This window comes from Megascapheus bottae, chromosome 1 (assembly GCF_031878675.1).
Source record: "Megascapheus bottae isolate mThoBot1 chromosome 1, mThoBot2.hap1, whole genome shotgun sequence".
NCBI classification, from domain to species: Eukaryota; Metazoa; Chordata; class Mammalia; order Rodentia; family Geomyidae; genus Megascapheus; species Megascapheus bottae.
Genome location: NC_143509.1, coordinates 15,170,934 through 15,188,215, shown reverse-complemented (window position 1 = coordinate 15,188,215; position 17,282 = coordinate 15,170,934). Strand labels below are relative to the sequence as shown.

The 17,282-nt window shown below is 46.3% G+C and overlaps 2 pseudogenes; both read right to left on the bottom strand.

The window, feature by feature from the left end:
- Positions 1-9,859: 9,859 nt before the first annotated feature.
- On the bottom strand, positions 9,860-10,830 carry LOC150068426 (pre-mRNA-splicing regulator WTAP-like; annotated as a pseudogene).
- A 2,496-nt stretch (positions 10,831-13,326) lies between these two features.
- LOC150068425 (tripartite motif-containing protein 43 pseudogene) lies at positions 13,327-14,667 on the bottom strand (annotated as a pseudogene).
- Positions 14,668-17,282: the final 2,615 nt, after the last annotated feature.

Below are 17,282 nucleotides of genomic sequence, written 5' to 3'. Positions count from 1 at the left end.
TGTCCCACACCTGAGTAGGTATCTTCTCCCAGGAGATGGCACATTCTCCCCAGCAGCTGCACCCATGTGCAGGACATGTACATGGATGTGATTTCCAGAACCTTCATGAAAATAGGTGATCAACCCAAAATGAACAGAGCAGTGTGTGTCCACAGAAGGTATTCATGAAATGCCTTCACATCCAAACAGCATGTCCTTGGGCAAGACAAACGTAAAGTGGCTTGCTAAGTGAAGATGAACAAATTACTCTTATTCAAAGTTGAGATCTTAGTAACGTACAAAAGCGATCCCCAATACTAAAGACCCTTTCATAACTGACAAGGCTGATGTGCTAACGCTGGAGCCACTTCCGGCTTTTTGGTGGATAATTGGAGATGAACCTCATGAACTTTCCTGCCAGGCTGGTTTTGAACTGTGATCCTCAGATCTCAGCCTCCAGAATAGCTAGTCTTTCTCCACATTTTAATGTGTGGTTTTCATACTCATCAAAATGACCCCACCCCCTTCATATTTCTCTGATGTCTCAGGGAAGAAAATGGTTCCATTTTCACCACCTAGTCGGAGCTCGGAGACATGCCAGCTCTTCTCTGAACTCTGTCTTCTTCTGAATCTATTATGCAAAGACATAGCTGAGCTTTCAATGATGTAAAGGCACAAGCCTGCGTACTTTACCACGCTTCTCAGACTGCAGGTGACTTTGGCCTTTCTACCCCTGATTGCTTTAAAGATCCAGTTAATCTTCTCCTAGCCAATGCAGAGGTGAGCAGATGTTGAGAAGGAGAGCAAGGTGTAGGTCTAACTTTATAATTGCCTCAAATGCAGCCACAGCCCACGCACCCCACTTCTATCACTATACGACCATATCCACGCTATGGGGACCACACTGAGAAAGGAGAGGTTTCATTTATTGAAGGCCACACAGAGAGAGGAACCCCCCTACACACACACCAACAAATTCAGGGTTTGACCCTCAGTCTCTGCAGAGAGGCTCTGACTTGTCAAGGGTCAGCCCCTGATAATGTCACCGCAGTGTCCTCCACATTGGCTCATATCTAACCTAGACTGAGTTTCTTTAGTGAGTGGTGAAGGAAGCAGGTGGCTAACTCCCAAAGGGTCAGTGTGGCCAAGCCCACCTTGGCCATTTGCGGTATATGCTGAGATCGTAAGGCACCTACTTCTCATCTGGGATTTCAGAACACAACCTCATTTGTTGGGGGGGAGGAGCGGGTAAGCATTGAGTCATTTTTCAAAGTCCTGGCTGTAGCTGTGTAGGGCAGGTTGCTTTCCTGCCTCATTATGGTGCTAGTTAGTACTCACCATGCTGTTCTCATGTCAACACTGACAGGTGACACGCTGGGAAGGGGTGATAAGAGTGGGTCCCCGCTTTGAGATGCCTTTGAGAACTGAAATTTAAAATTTAAATTTTAAGATAATAGGGGGCAGAATGAAGCTCTCTTCACTTCCATTTCAAATCAGGAGCTTATAAAAGACACCAGTTCAAGCCTCCTTCCCAGCAGCTTGAGAAGGAAGACCATCAGCTATGCCTTTCAATCCTCGCTTGCTTGTTTGCACTCAGCGCTCTTGTGCTATATCATTTTCCACCTAACAAATCCACAACTGGAAACAAATTCAGTGGGTATTTTTAATAAAGCTAGTTAGGCAGCCAGCAGTTTGAGAAGCTTCTCTGCATAGAACATGAGCAGTTAAGTAATTTCTCCAGGGAGGAGTGGGAGGAGAGCCTGGTCTTTTAAATTTATAGATAGATCTTACTGTTCACAAGTGTTCTCCGTAACAACGCTAACTTCAGGAGCACTGTAACAAACCTCGTTTCTCTTGGAAATGAATGTCAGTCCTTCAGTAAGAGCCCCAGATTCAGAAGCCCGAGGCTAGGACTCGCCATTGCCCATGGCCAGTCTGGCCAGTGCACCTGTCCACAGCCAGTCTCTACACCTGGCCAACTAGCTGACAATGCCTGACACACCTGCACCGAGAAGGGGCCCAGAGTGAAGAGTTCAAAGCCAGCCCCATACCACAGGACACGGAGCTCACGCTGACCACAGGACATGTAGCTCAAGCTCACCATAGGACAGCCTCACCTTCCTGTATAACCCCGTCTCTGTCACATGCTAGTGGAGGTGTAGCACTAGAGCCTAACTGCAGAAAGGGCAGATGTGTGACGACTGAGGGTGTGTTCCCTGGGTGCTGAGAAGTTACTGAGTGCCAGCCCATCATCTCCTCCATTCTTTAAGGTCACTGGCATGTTTATTTCAGGTATGATTAATCACCCTGCCAGTGGTACATGCTTCGCTCTCCTTAGTGCCTTCCATGAGGAACTCAGGGCTGAGAACTCTGGATGTTCACCAAGCTGGAGAAAGCATCCTTGCAGCAAGCACTCCATCATTTACCTGCATGTGATTTTTAAAATATTACTATAAGGGCTCCTTAGTGCAGAACAATTTGCAGATCAGGCCAGCCCTAAATCAGCTAACTCTAAATGCACTAATTTACAATAAATATGACTTTATAATGTGTGGTTAGACCAACAAATAATTTTCAAAATCTTAAATGCATGTTTTAATCAAGAAATCAACCTTCAATCCCTAGTATTGCCACAAGCAAGCAAACAAAAACACACTTGAACCATCACCTCCTTGGAAATCTCCTTTGGTCCTAAATTCTGAAGGTCTCCTGGCATCTAAAAAGGAGGCGTGAGACTCTTTAAGACCCGAGGACCCTGTGGGCCCATCTTAGAGCTCTCATTTGTAAACTGGGAGCTGAACTAGGTTGATTTTGATAGGTTATTCTATTTTCTTGTTCTTTATTCTTTTATTTTTTGGGGGGGTCATGGGGCTTGAACTTGGCCTGGGTGCTGTCCCTGAGCTCTTCAGCTCAAGGTTACCACCTACCCTTGAGCCAAGCCCCACTTCCCATTTTCTAGAGGTTAATTGGAGGTAAGAGTCTCAGGTCCTTTAGTGCCCAGGCTGGCTTTGAACCTTGATCCTCAGATCTCAGCCTCCTCAGTATCTTTTTCTTTATTCTAAAGTAAAAGATTTTAAAGTGCCATTTAAATTGAGTAAGTAGAAGATGTAAAAGAATAAAAGTTGTAGTGATGCAAAGTGTCATTTTGTTGAGACTTTGATCTGTATTTCTTTAATAACCACTACAATTGAAAAGATTATGTACTTGCTGGCCATTTTAACATTTTTCTCTCAGAACTGTCAAGTCTAGTGTTTATTCTTTTTCCACGTTTTTTGCCAGTCCTGGGCCTTGAACTCAGGGCCTGAGCACTGTCCTTGGACTTTCTCAAGGCTAGAGATCTACTACTTGAGTCATAATACCACTTCCAGCTTTTTCTATGTGTGTGGTACCAAAGAATTGAACCTGGGTCTTCATGCATGCTAGGTGAACACTAGCCAAATTACTGGTCCTCCACATTTTTATTAGCATTACTTATTTGTACACGTGTGTGTGTGTGTGTGTGTGTGTGTGTGTGTGTGTGTGTGTGTGTCCTGGGGCTTGAACTCAAAGCCTAAGCACTGTCCCTGAGCTTTTCAGCTCAAGGATTGTGTTCATCTACTTGAACCACCGCTTCCAGCCACCAACACCTGGCTGAGGGACTCCAGCTTGATGTGTTTATTTTGAGCAGGAAAAGTGATCCCACACACCCCTCTGTTCAACCTCCTCTCCCTCCCCCCTTCCCAGACTGAGTCCAACAAGTTCTCTTGTTCCATTTTTACACACATACTTAAAGCATCTTGATGGTAATCACAACTTTTTTCAATTGTGTTTTTTGTTCTCTCTGTGTCTCTTTCTTTGTTTGTCTCTCTCTGTCTCTCTATCTCTGTGTCTGTGTCTGTCTCTCTCTGTGTCTGTCTGTCTCTCTCTGTGTCTGTCTGTCTCTCTGTCTCTGTCTCTGTCTCTCTCTGTCTCTGTCTCTCTCTCTCTCTCTCTCTGTCTCTCTCTCTCTCTCTCTCTCTCTCTCTCTCTCTCTCTCTCTCTCCCTTCCTCCCTCTCTCCCGCCCTCCCTCTTTGGTACTGAGGGTGGAACCCAGGATGTTACGCTTTGTCACTGAACTTCATATCCCAGCCCTCTTCAAAACTTTAAAAAAAAATTGAGTCAGTTGTCTTTTTTGTTGTTGAACTATAGGAATCTATTATATATTCCCAATGATAAACTCTTATCAGATATACAATTTGCAAATGTTTCCTCTGCTTCTTCAGTTAGTTCTTAACCTTCATTCATTGTGTCCTCAAGTACCAACTTTTTCAGATACATGAAATGCAACTTGTAAATTTTTTTTCCCAATCCTGGGCTTGAGCTCAGGGCTTGAGCACTGTCCTTGGACTTTCTCAAGGCTAGAGCTCTACCACTTGAGCCTCAACACCACTTCCAGCTTTTTTCTACGTATGTGGTACTGAGGAATCGAACCCAGGTCTTCGTGCATGCTAGGCAAGCAAGCTACCACTAGGCCAAACTCCCAGCCTGCAATTTGTAATTTTTGTTACCTATACTTTAGGTGTCATTGTGATGTTATGATGTTTTATCTCTTGGTTTACTTCTGGCATTTCTATAGGCTTTTCTATTTATTTGTTTATCCATTGGGAAGTACCATTCTTATACAGAGTGAAATGCAAATACATCTTTATTCTGTTTTCCTGGTCATACTTCTTGAAGGAAGTAGAATTTTTTTTTCCCACAGACGGTCTTGGCACATAGGTTGAAAATCATTTGGTCTCAGATTTCTGGGTTTATTTATACACACTAATTCTATGTCTCTTTTCTGATGAGCAAGTTTACCTTAAGCATAGGCCAAAGTCTGGACCATGCAACTTTTAATTAAGTTTTGAAAAAGGAGATGTTCCTCTGGAAAAGCCCCATGATAGTGGACAGCACAGTAACGGGAGATGGGCCATGGCACTGTAGGGGTAGCACCAGAATGGAGACCCAGCCTTGGGACTGAGGTATGGAGGCACCAGGTGATTTGAAGTGTGGTGCCAGCTACAGGTGCCCACCATCCTATTCACAAGTATATTTATTGAGTTTGGTAAAGTGGAATGCAAGCAGAAAATAAAGTATCAAACACCGACATGTGACACTTAAAATTTGTATATGCTTTTGTCTGCTCCTAGGCCTCCAGACAGCTCCCAGCCCGACCCACTCACACTTCATGGAAACCTGAATCTGTACATCCAGGACTGTTCCATCTTCTCAGGGCCGCCCAGCATTCTGAGTCTTTCAGAGAATGGTGCTTCAGGTCTCTCTCCCTATCAGACCTCACAGTTCAGTTTCCAGGATTCCCACATTTGTCACTATTGTTTTGGAAACTGGACACCTCTGTTCCTATGATTCAGTATGATTTTCAGCTTGAAATTATAGAATTGGGGAAGGGATCACACTAAGTCTGCTGATCATTTGGTGGGTCTTGCCATCTTGACAAGATCATCTTTTGTGGTTCCCAATGCACAAACCTTCTGCCACTGTTGGGATCTGGGTGTATCTCCCCCAAGCTGGCATGCTGATGTGTTACTGCCATCATCTTCCTCTGAATCAAGAAGCCACTGTGGGTGGGTCAGTGCCATCAAGAGGAAGAGTGATGGCAGAGTCTGCAGAGTTCTGCCCAGGGAAGGAGGGCTCCATCTGTGGAGCAGTGCTATTGTAACAGGAAACTGGCCTGGTCTCCAGGGATCCTGACTCCCGAAACCATTGGAGTTTTTCCCCATCACCCATGACTGGTGTGGTGGACATCACCTGAATTGACGCAGACGAGGCTATTTTGGACAGAGGCCTCAGGACGGAGCAGCCACCAGAAGGACTTAGGCGGTTGAGACCTGGAGGACCAGAGCCCTCAGCACTAGCCAGTAACCTCTGGAGGGCAAGTTCTGTAAGTATTCTTCAACCAAAGCCTTGGTGAGGCAGCTGGACATACGGACATTTGGACAGTGACCTTCTCAGAGAGGACACAGGAGATACACACTCCTCACCCAGCAGAGCTTGCACGTGGCCACTCCCCTGTGGTCCGTCCTTTCTAATAAGCTGGTAAGTGCAGGCCCCAGCCTGAGTTCTGGAAGCCATGCATGAATCTGTCCACTGTGAGGGGAATGCAGGAACTCTTCCTGGGGTTGGTCGGCAGTCAGGTGACCTTTGACTACCCATAAATGGATCTGAAACAGGGTCAGTCTGTGGGAGTGGCGGCCACACTTGTGTGGTCTGATTCTGTCTCGGTGGGTGGTGACAAAGCTGAATTGGGTGGTAGGACACTAGGCTGCTGTCCACCGGAGGACTGCCTGTTGTGTGGAAACATGCACTCACACAATACACAATACACATAACACATACACCACCACACAACACATGCATAATACATGCATAACACAGTACACACATGCATAATATACACACATAACACAAATTTACATAGAAAACACACATATACACATACGTATCTGGTCATGAAGCTTTCTAAGTGACTGTCAGAGTAGAAGAATAAAATGTGCTGGTTTATTCCTTCCTGAGTCCTCACTTTATACAGAAGTTGGAAATTCTAGCCTCTGCATCTGGGAGATATAAATCTCTGTTGTTTATCACAGTTTATGGAACTGTGTTCCTGCCGCCCAAATGAGCAGAGATAAGCTTTTCTTACATTCCTCTTGGTTTCTAACTAGCATATATGACCATGTTTTGTATGTCTGTGCCTTATAACTTAGCTATGATTAATTATTCTCTTTAATAGCTTTGATGGGTGTGTTTTCTCACTTTGTGAACACTTTGGGATGTTCAGAATCACCCTAGATAGGGTGATTCATGGAGAACAGAGATGTTTTGCCTCTCCCTTCCAAGAGGTAAATGATTTTCTTGGGCAGTTGCTGTGGCTGTGATTGCAGCTATAGCCCTGATCACATCAGTTCATATGTTTGCTTCCTGACCTAAGAGGAAGTTTTCCGTGTTTCTTATAAAGGTGGCTGAGAGTTTTCAGAGGTTTTGCAGAGGAAGTTCCTTTCTGTTCCTAAACCATCCGATGTGTTGATCATAAATTGGTGCTGGGTATTGTCAACGGTGTTTTCTATACCAAGGAGATGGCTCTGTTTTTGTTTGTGGGTGCCTACCATTTTTCAGCATCTATATTTTTTTTCTTGCTTTCATGCTTGCTTTCCTTCTCCTTCTGTAGAAACTGTTTCCATGAGGGACAGATGTGTTGCAATGAAAACCGACTGACAATTAGTTTGTTAGAGAAGTTCTGAGAAATCCCCTTGTTGGCTGCTTTCTTTTCTGTCACAGCTACAAGGCTGGCTGCTCGTCTCCAGCTTTGTGAGGCGGTGGTTTGAAACAATCAGATTGCTTGCTTTCGGGTTCATCTCGGGAGTAATATTCACTGGAATGAGGCTGTGAGAATGGCTCATTTGATCTGGGTATAGTTTACTCTCCTGTCCCTAACACATGAGTTCAGACATGATACCCATTGAGGCTGGCGAGGTTTCCCTCCAGGCCTCCTCTGAGGCCCCATGGTGCACAGGAGCCCAGGCTTTCTTCTTTGGAAAGTTAGCAGAGGAAGTGTCCCCCAGCAGTGGCCCATGAGGGCCAAATCACAGATGTGTTGGCTTTCCTTCCATGCTCACACTTGCCAGCTCCAGCGTGTTCTTCCACACCATTGCATTTTCAGAAAAAGCACTGAGAAGTTCTCCAAAGCAAGGGTAGAGCTCTGGAAGATGGCAGCTGCATCCAGTTTGTCCATCTCCCCTGCCTCCCCCTGTCCCTCTTACTTCATTGTGTCCACCCAGCAGTGACATTGTCTCGCCCTTCTGTGTCCTTTTGTTCCAATTGTTTATGTTTCACGCTAGTGCTGAAACAAATTTACCTTTTTCTCAAGGTTCTTTGTGGTTTGAGAGCAGAGTTGACACGCAGGAGAGAACGGGTGAATTTTCTAAGTGCTTGGAGAGTGTGGGCACCTTTGAGCTACAGATCAGGATTACATGAGCACCAGGAGGCAGGGAGGGGACAGGGACAGAAGAGGGGCCCCCGCCCCGACCCCCCCACACAAGTGAATTGGGCAAGCGAGCAGGGAGGTTTGGAGAGAAAAGGAAGTAGCCCTGTTTTATGGAATAGCTTTATAATGATGTGTCCATCATGCAAGTAGCTCTGACTACGAGTTTTGTAAGTTCCTGAGAGCAAGAAGAGAAATGTACTGATTAAAAGAGAGGCTATTTAGTCTGTTTATAACAAAGTCGATTACGTTTACTACCAGAACAAGAGGCACAGAATCAGACATTTATGTGCTTTGCCAATTGCCAGTACTGGATTCTGGGGCTCTTTTTCTACACACAGAGAAGAGCAATTATACTTAACATTCATCGCTCTCAAAAACAAAAAAAAAGGTCAAGTAATTTCTTATAACAGACTTAAAACCTATTTTCCTTCCCTAGCCATTTAATATGAAAAAATCTGAGGACTTTCCAGAACAAGAACATATGAGATGCCCTAACAGGTAAAATTGGACCTTTTGCAAAGCTTTTACATTTTCTCTAAGTGCTCAATAGAATTAAATATTCATCATCTGGAACCAAACACGATATGCCCTTTATTTCATGATTCTCAAAACAATGTCACTGGTAATGAGGATTCCTGCTGCATGCATGCCCTAAGGTTGGGCCTTGGGACTCGACAGTGTGTTGATGGGGATTATTCCTCACAGAAGCTGCCATTCTCTGCACAGTCAGAAAGACAAAGCAATTAGGAATGTCAAAACCAAAGTCCACATACAACAACTGTAACAGAAACCGGGGCATGGAAAAGAGGAGGAGGAAGAAGAGAAAGGAAGAGAAAGAACAAGAAGAAAGGAAGCCAAAAGAGGAGAAAAACAAACAGGAATAGATATAGGGAGAGGTCAAAGACAGAGACCTTATGTGGTCAGCAAACAAAAAGTATTTCTGTGCTGCCCTTTACATGAACACAGACCCATGCCCACCCAAAGACTTGCACACAATGCTCATAGCAGTTGTGAACAATTGTGTGCCTGACCTCACAAAACCCAGTCCTGAGTTCGTGCAATGCCTCCCGTGTGCTCCGTGTTCAGCAGAGGGAGGGCCCGTGACCCATGATAGGCTCACCCAAATATGTTCCTCCGTCTGCTACACAGAGGAAACTGGATCACCCCGTCCAAGGTTAGGAGAACAGGGTGGAAGCATTCATGTGCAAGTCTGTGTGGATGCAGGCTTGCATTTTTCTTGGATAAATATCAAAGGGTGAAATTGCAGAATGAGATGGTAAATGTTTGTTTAACTTTGAAAAAACAGTTTTTTTAGCTGCTGTTGGTTGTACAAGGGTTTTTTTTTTGAAGGCACATTTAATTTAATATCAAGAGTGCAATACAAAAGACCCAAGTACAATGAAGGAACACATTCCCCCATTAACACCAGCAACAATGCTCTTTTAACATGTGCCTGTTGGATGGGATGAGGGTTTAAGTTCACCACTGAAAAAAATAATGCAGTGAATCTCATCTCAGCCATACAATCTAGTTGTGAAATGAATGAATATAATGCTTCAAACAGTTTAAAGCTCAAATTTGGTACCACCTTGTTTATACATTCCTCAGTTGAGATTATCTACAGTTTTTGAAACCATTAAGCGAACAAACCATTGATTGAAACCACATTGATTTAAGGCTCCATTGAGGAATTCAGAATCCTAAGCTAATAAATTAAATATACGCACTATTTGTACTGACATCTACTATTTGATGCTCTCATGGCTGTTCAAAGTTGGTTCTTAGCAAGTGAATCCTTTAAAAGCAAAATTCACCTAATTTTAGTTTTAACCCGTAGTTCAACAACAATCATGAAGTCCACAGTCTGATCAGTAAAACTGATATACAGTGTCTCTAAGTCACGGTGCTCAAGGTTAAGAGCGATGAATATTCCAGTTTTTACATTTTACAGGAATTTTACATGTTCAATTCAGGATTTAAAAATCTCTAGGTTTTCAATCCTCCAAATTGTCTGAAGACACAGTGTGCCACAGACTTAAGACTTCTTTTTCTCCCTCTATTTTCTTCAAACAGAAACATTTCTCAAGTGTCTACATGTTCTAGAAGGGGAATTTTTCGGAGGTGGCCTCTTCTTCGGAATAGTCCGATGGCAAATCAGGTCTCTGAAGCAAGGGGAAGAGGAAGAGAGAAAAGCTGAAACACAAGGTTCATGAACCATTACAAGCTGGACAGTCTAAGAATGTGGCTTTTTTTTGCTCAAAAAGTCTGAGTCTTGGTGTGGAAACGAGTACTTGGCTGACCCACGGCAGTGTTCTCGTAGTGGGCCTGTCAGGGAAGTCTTGACTGGGGTGTGTGATTTGTTTACCTATCCGGCGTAAACTTCCAGGCACTCAGTTCATTTTGCGCTTGTTCCAGTTTGTCTTTAGTCTGTTTCCGTTCACCTTTCATTTTGAGGAAAAACAAGTTGATCGCTGGGTCTACCATTGTAGATCTCAGTCGGGCAACACTTGGCTGTTGGACTTGCTTGAGGTACTGGATTTGAGTAGTACACTCTTGCATCTCTTGTTCCTTAGTTGCTAGTTGCATTACAAGGATGTTTTCTCTTCGTGCAGATTCCTGCTGTGGCTGCTTTAGTTTTTCTTCAGACTCCCTTAAGCCAGTTACATCATTTGAGTTAAGATCTGTGTACTTGCCCTCCAAAGCATGGACATATGCTTCCTACTGTTTCCATCTCAGGATTAACTCATCTCGTGCCATAACTTTGAAGTCTGTTTCACTCAGAAGAACCTTTTTAGGAAGCGGTTCTTCGTTGGTCATCTTGAATCCGAGCCTCCGCTCGGCCTGCGTGGCCTCGGTCACCCGTCCGGGGAGGAAGGGGAAGAGGAGGCCAGCGGCCGCCGACCCGGCCCGGCCTGGGTCTCGCCGCGAAAATGTACAAGGGTTTTATTCCGAAATATTAGTGTTTGCTTCCAGTGCATCCCAATCAGGCTCTGCCCTATATGGCTTTTGTCGATCCTATCCACCCTTCACATTTCACATGCTGGGCTTGTCCCAGGCTGGCAATGATACACGGCAAACTCCTCTAACCAGGCTGAGCTGCAGCCCTCTGGGGTGGGAGCCTCAGTCAGCCGGGATCGTAGCCCGAATGTCCATCATCTATAGAGTAGGGCAACTCAGTGGATCACGCCAAGGTGAGGGAAATAATGGTGATTAGCACCCATCCAGTCTTAACACCAGATGGGACCAGAAAAGGGAAAAGGAGGAGAGCTGTCCTCCCAAAGATGTTCCCTGGAGCCTCCCAGATCAGGGGAGGCAGGAATCAGCCCCTGAAGATTTCTGCCATTCCCGTGGCAACATGCGATGGGAGCTAAACCAGCTCAGAGAAGAAATGACTTTGAGACAGATGACGGAGCGGGAAGTCAAAAGGGCTCCCAGGTGCTGAGAAGGCCAGGAATACCTGGGCTTCCGTCTCCCCAGTGTACTAAGAAGTCCAGCCCCATGAGGACCTCTCTGCTGTGCCAGAGCATCTACTTTTAGCACCATCTGTTTTCCTTACCTTCCCTCAGCAGAGGCATCTCCTCCGGGGAAAAGACAATGAGAAAGAAGTGTGCCAAAATGCACCTGGTCCTGACCACCTTGCCAAGGTTTACAAAGAGAAGCCATGCCTTGACCAGCTTGGCTTTAACATGCAGGGTCCAGCAGCAGAGCCAGCAGCCACTCAGCATCCTATTCTCTGACTGTAGTGAGTCTGAAAGTGCGTCATGAGGGAAGTCAGTTGTGATCCTTCCAACTAACCAGAAAGATATGACAGATGCTCAGACACCAATCAGAAATCATCTCCCCTGCAGAGAAGTGGATTCCAATGAGTAGAGTTGTAAGCATTCATCAGGAATGGATGACATCTTGCTGTTTCTGTTATGCTGGCATTCCTCTGAGAACAGTTAGATCTTCATGTTGTGCCAGCATTGGCAAAGCAGACCCAGGCACCAGCAAGGTCTCAGAGTAGGATACAAAGAAGTGCTCAGCAGAGCACAGCAGACTTGATTGACTGGGCCACCGCATCTAGGAAGCTGGGACAGATTAAACAAATTCTTAGCATTTGTGGGAGGTAATGGGTAAAGAGTGTCACAGCTGACAGGTAAGAACAGAGGGATGAGAAGCACACTGAAATACATAGGTAGAACCTCAGGTCTCCTGGGGACAAGTGTATGAAGACAGTCACATAAATATCATGAAACCAGGGAAGACATGAGCTCTAATAGATGCAAAAAATACAGATGAAACCCCGTCAGCAGAAGAGAATACAAGGTGGAGGGCAGAGGAGGAGACATAGTGTGGGGAGAGGAGAGGACAGAAGGGACACAGAGAAGAAGACACAACCAGCTTTGGGTACACTGTCATCAGCTCCAGATACACTTTACTGAGATTATACTTTTTCTGATGCCAGGGCCCACCATTGTCTGGAGTTGTGCTAAAACCATTCTCCCTTCGTTGAGAAGTATTTCTGAATGTTATCTATCCTCCTCCTGAATACTGGGGAGCACTGGAGTACCATAAAATTCCTCGGTCACAGCTCTGCATGGATTCATATACAAAATCCACCAGCCCCCATTTTTGTTTTCCAGTGTTACTTCTTTCTTCTCCCATGAAGCTTCCGTGTGCTAGAAGATGGCCTCCTGTTTCTCTGCAGCCACCCTCGCAAAGCCCTTCAGTCCCCAGCATGGGAACACTGCTGACAGCAGGCTCTTGTGCACCTCACAAAGCACCTGCTTGGAAGTTTCTGTCATTTGGAGAAGGGACGGGGGACAGCACAGAAACGGCGGGACACACGCGGAATCAAGGCATCAGTCACACTCACTGGGCATTATGCTTAAAATGAACTTTATTACTTTGGAGGTCAGCGGGGAGTAAGAGGGAAGGCGGGGGCGCATGGGAGGGAGTAGGAGGAAACAAGGCCCGGGAAGGGATAAGACCTGGAGTCTGAGGAAGAACCTTCAGGCCCTTGGTGCCCCAAATCTCCATTCCTTGGTCTGCTGACCTTTAGGGTCTTCTGTCAGGCAGTGGTGGGTTAGGACACCAAAAACCAGTTCAGCTCCCAGGAGAACTGAGGTGGGATTCCATGGTGACTGAAGACCAGCCAAGAGACAGAACACAGGCCAGGGGACACAGAGATGTGGGACATGGCAGAATAGACCCTGAGCCAGTCTGAGTCTCTTCTCATTCAACCATCATTAGAGCACGATGGCAGACCCAGCCTTCTCCAGGGTGGGCCACAGGGTGCTGTCCAGATCGGTCCTCGTTCCTGCTGTCTAGATTGTTCTGGACACTTGGAAAGGCTCTTCACTTAAACGAATGGGTGGCCCCTGGAAATGAAAGGCCTGACAGGAGCATGGAAGGAGCCAGTGGGGTAGCTCCAGATAAGGGAATTCCTAGCCACATTGACAAAACTCGCGGTTCCATTGTCCAGATCCAGAAAGACCCCCACCCGACCCAGAGGCTTCTCTAGGTAGTGATGAAGCAGTGGTGTAGTAGTAAAGATGGCGCCAGCATTGTGCACTTGGACCCAGAGGAGGAGGACAAGGCCCTCAGATTCTTCTGTAGGGAATCCTGCAGAATTCCTGAAGAATCCCACTGTCCAGGAGGAAGAGTCGTCCACGCTGATCTCCCAGTAATGTTTCCCGGAGCTGAAGACTGAGACACCAAGAGCAGCACAGTAGCCGGGTCCTTTCTCCCTGGAGGCTTCAAGTTCCTGGGCCCATACAGAGGCCTTTAGGTAACCAGACAGCAGAGGCGGTCTCTTTTCCCAGGGACCAAAGATCACCTCCACTCCATACTGACTGAAGTTCTCTACCAGCCCAAGAATGGGTGGTGGTCTAAGCCTCGGCTCCATGGGCTGGGGCATGGAGAGCAAGACACACTCACACTGATCCAGGGCATCTTTGAAGTCCTGGAGGAGCTCCACATCTGGCTGTTGGTAGCATCTCATCATCTCCCGGTACATTTTCCTTAGGTCACCTTGTTTCTGGAGCAAGTGCCCCTGTACTGTCTGAAGATAGGCTAAACCCACCCTGCTTTGGTTGAGAAGCAAGTCTAAAATCTTTCCTTCCTCCTCCTGGAGCCCAGGGTAGTGCACAGCATAAAATTCCTTGGTCATTGCTCTGTGTAGATTCACAAACCAAACCCACTGGTCTATGATATTTCTCTCGTCAGCCACATCTCTCTTTTTTTCTTCTTTCTTCGTCCACAAAGCTTCCATGTGTTGTAAGATCAACTCCCGTTTCTCCTCTGCCACCCTCTCCACCAGTGGGTGTCTATGAGCACTGTGCTCCGGAGCCTGGGAGCAGAGTTGACAGAGCAGGTTCTTGTCCTCCTCACAAAACATCTGCTTGGTCTCCCGGTGGATCCCACACTGCTGTTCCTCTGAGCTCAGGAATCGTTGGAGACTGGCTTTTCGGATGAGGGAGACCATGCTTCTCCGAACCACGTTGGATTTGAGTTCTCCTTGCTGGGAGGGCTCCCTGCAGGCAGGGCACCTTGCCGGAGTCGTGGCTTCTTCCCAGGCCAGGCGGAGACACGGGCGACAGAAAGTGTGGCCGCAATTGATGGTGACCGGGTCCATCATGGTGTCCATACAGATGGGACATCTCACCTCCTCCTGGAAGGCTCGGGCCAGCTCAGCTTCCATCTTTCCAAGAGCGAAATCCAAAGAGCAGGTCCTCCTGCTGTGATCCTCAGCACAGATAGACCAGTTCCAAGCTTGCAGTAATCCTTAGCACAGGTAGACCAGCTCTAGCCTCTGCTGTGTTCCTCAGCACAGATATACCAGCTCCAAGCCAGCTGTGATCCTCAGCACAGGTAGAGCAGCTCCAAGCTCGGATGTGATTCTCAGCACAAGTAGACCACTTTAAAGTCCTTTTGCTGCATCTGGATCTTCTACAAAGGCAAAATGCTGTGGCTTCCACATCTTTTATAGGCTGAGTGGGTGTGGCCAGAAGGGTGGGTCTATTGAAGAGTGCCTCCAGAAAAGGGTTGTCTGCCGAAGGGTGTATCCAGAAGGTTGTGTCCACAGAAGGGTGGGTCTAGAGATGGGTGTGTCTAGACAAGGGTGTGACTACAGAAGTGTAGGTCTCGACAAGGGTGTGTCTGTGCCTGGGGTTTGCTGCAGGCAAATCATTTGCATATCTAGCAATATGGTTAAGCATTACCTGGCCATCACTCCTTTACTTGTGTTTTCTGGGACTGGCTTCTCACCATGTCCTCCAAAGATGACTGGGGTGGTCTAGTTCAAGGTCTAGTTGGGTTTGTCCTCCTTATAAATGAGCTCACCAAGAACGATGTCATTATATCTGATTTCCGGAAGGGAAGAGAGAATCACAGAAAACTTTGGACAAAGGGAGTGGGCTGATTTGGAGCCCCAGGGACGGCGGTGCCCATCTGCCCACCTGGGAACCCACTCTCCGAGAGGAAGAGACGTGCTGAAGTTACTGCATGAGTTATCCCAGAAGTCTGATTACCCTGCATTTATCAGTCCTGTCTTGTGGATGCTTCAACCATCTTGGCCTATACAGTATATAAGCATAGCTCTTGGTGTTGTACCCGAACTACTGGGACCCCGAAAGAACCACTCGAGGCCAAGGCCAAAGCAAAGGGGCAAGGGTTGTTTATTAGGACCTCGAAACTAGACCTCTGCGCACTCATGGCCAGAGAAGCTGAGAGGTCCCAAGCAAAGATATTACATAGCTTTTATAATCATGTACAATTTACAGCTACAGGCTCATGACTGGATAACATTTAGTCTGACATTTAGTTTGATTCATAAGCATATTTCTGATTGTTTTGGGTGTAGGTGACTAACTGTTAGGTCCTGGTGACTGCTGGACCCTGTGAACAGGCCAGTTACTGGAATTTATGTACATTAATTGTTTTCCTGGAATAGATGTTTACCATGACCACTGGACCCTAAAGTCTTCACTTCCCAGAACAAGGTGGGAACAAGGTGGGCCTAGAGGGGGTCTTAGCTTGTCCATTCCTCCATTCCTCCCTCTCACATGATACTTTTAGAACCAGTCTTGGATCTAGCTTTATAAATCAGAATAATCTCTCACAATTCCTGGCCACCTAGGGACTGATACTGTGTTCTTATTACCATGAGCTCAACAGTGTTAATCCTATCCTTAACAAAAGCAACTAATTTATTAATTATACAGGGACCTACAACCAGGGCCAATATTAGCAAGAGCAAGGGGCCAAATCACACAGGTCATACTCTGACTCTGGCCACCATGTGGAGGGTGTCACTTCCTCCCTTGTTGTGTTATTGATAACTTGCCCATTTGTGGTGTTCACAATGGCCCATGTGATGTGCTGGGACTGATGTGGGTTTGAATCAAGCAAATACAGAAGTCGCAAAAAGGAAAGCAAGCATGGTTACAGTTTTTGGTGGTGCAACCTAATTTTAAGGGGTTGCTCTTAGTCTGATTAATCCTCCAGGACGTCTTTTCTGCTGAGGGCTTGATGAAGTCGGAAAATGGGTTCACTGGTTTGGCGTGGGTGTAATGGATCCAGGAGGCCACTTCGTCCACCTTGAGATTGGTGGGCATTGTCAGAATGATCTGGAAGGCTCCTTTCCACCGTGGCTCCAAATTCTCCTGCTGTGGTGCTTCACGAGTACCCAATCACCTGGTCTGTAGTGGTGGGGCACTGGAGGTGGTCCCCTCTCATACAGATCCCTTAGCTTGGGCCAGAACTTTTGGTCAGCCCTTTGTAGGGCTTGGAGTGAAAAAAAAAAGTTCAAAATCATCATTGCTCTTATTCTTAATTAAGTTCTCTTTGAGGTTAGGTATTATGGGAGGTGGCCTGCCAAACATTATTTCCATTATTTTATAGGGGATGAGTCCCAGCTTAAAAGTGGGAACTACGGGCTCCATACAGAGCGTAGGGGAGAAGAGCTTCCCAGTTTATGCCAGTCTCCATGGTCAATTTAGTCAGGGTCTCCTTTAATGTTCTGTTCATTCTCTCTTCCTGTCCTGAACTTCGGGGTCTGTAGGCACAATGTAATTTCCAATCTGCCCCAAGTATGGAAGCCAACCCCTGACTTACCTTCAAGACAAATGTAGGTTCACTGTGAGCCTATCGTCACTGGAAAACCATACCTGGGTAGGATGTCTCCCAATATCTTCTTGGCCACCAGCTGCGCTGTTTCGCTCTTGGTGGGGAAGGCCCCGCTCAGCCTGAAGAGGTATCTACAAAACCTAGCAAGTACTTATAGCCATACTTCCCTGGATTTACCTCAGTAAAGTC